Consider the following 1,677-nt stretch of genomic DNA (forward strand, 5'->3'; position numbering starts at 1 on the left):
TGAGTGTGTCTCTGATTTCTAAGGTGCTGACTTTCACCTTACGTTCTTTCAGCTCCTCTGAGTTGAACTGCACTGTTTTAGCTATCGCTGCTAGCATGGTGCTGTGTTGCTGCATTTGTGTTTGCCCAGTCTTGCGATAGCATTTAATATGGTTCCTATTGACGGTCGTCAGTCGTACCTCTTCTTCTCTTGTCCATGTGGGTTTTTTCTCGAGTATTTGTGGTGTCGTCTCTCCCCTGTCCCGTTTGTCGGAGCTAGCAGTTTTGATGGCTGTAGCATAGCTGTGCTCTCCAAAGTCTTCGGTGTGTTTGAACTGGAGAGTTTTGGAATCTGATTGTTTCTTATTTTTGGTTACACTTACACTATACTGCAGGAACAAATGCAAAAGTGGAGATATTTTCAGCTTCAAGAACGGTTTTCATCCGGACTCAGTTTGCGGAGCTCTGACGGATACGTCTGCTTAGTACGCCGTCCCAGAAGTCTCCTCCTGTAAGTTTAACCAGGTTTCGGGCTCCAACAGAAGTTGTGTACAGTTTGCAGATTGGAGGTTTCAGCCAGGTGTTTGTGTCCAGATTCCTTCAGGTGAATTTCCTGCAGATTCCTCCTTCAGTCTGACCTTCTTGGATGATGATGACTGCAGCATCACTGTCATTTCTAAAGCTTCCATCAGCCTGAATGGAAACAGAGCACAGCAAGAGGAGGAGCTCCACAACTGAATATGAAAGGCTTCATGTTGGAAGTGAAGAGCTGCTGTGTTCTCTCTATTGTTCATTCAGTACAAGTGGAAATGATGCAGCTCTGCTTAGTTTGGATGATCATCTTCATGTTTCACACTGGTAAGAAATCAGAAGATGTAGCAGGAGATGTAGACATGAAAATAAATTTTGAATCTATCAACATTTTCTGCTAAAATAGACAAATGTCAGAGTGAAATCTATCTTTGTCTTTTTCAGGATCCTCTGAGGATTTAGTGAAACCATTTAAAGATGTAATGCTGGCTTTGGAAGGAGACTCTGTGACGCTCTCCTGCAACTATTCAGGATCTGTCAACAACCTCTACTGGTATCAACAGAAGTCCAGTTCATCTCCACAGTTTCTCATCATGGAACATTCAGAGAAAATACAACGCTTTTCTTTGACACATGACAAAACAGCAAAGGAGTTTCATCTGCAGATCTCCTCTGCTGCAGTGACAGACAACACCAAAACTCTGTACAAAAACCTTTGGAGCAAAGACAACAGAATACTCCACAACGTCCACTAGAGGGAGTCACACTCTGTTAAACTTCAGTGTGATGATGAAGTCTTAAATTACTTATATTCTACATGAATCAATGAAATATTTGTAATATCTTATGGGTATAAAACATTTTAACAAGACTTAGCAGGAAGCCTTTCATTAGGAGGGGATGTCTCTGAATGATCTTCCTCGAGGGTTTTTCAATCATGATTTTTAAACCTATAGGCAAAGGGAACATACAGAGATAATATCTTTGTGTCACAGTAAGTTCAAGTGGGCAAAGAGGAACACGAGGGAGTGGACCAGACCCAGAACCAGAGGCAGGTTCAGTTTTATGGTTTTCAAAATAAAAGAGTACACTGACTTACAGCAAGCTGAGGCAGGCCAAGGTCCACACAGGCAGACACATAGCAAACACATCCAAAGGAAGCAGCAAT

Source organism: Micropterus dolomieu, linkage group LG06 (assembly GCF_021292245.1).
Source record: "Micropterus dolomieu isolate WLL.071019.BEF.003 ecotype Adirondacks linkage group LG06, ASM2129224v1, whole genome shotgun sequence".
Classification (NCBI taxonomy): Eukaryota; Metazoa; Chordata; class Actinopteri; order Centrarchiformes; family Centrarchidae; genus Micropterus; species Micropterus dolomieu.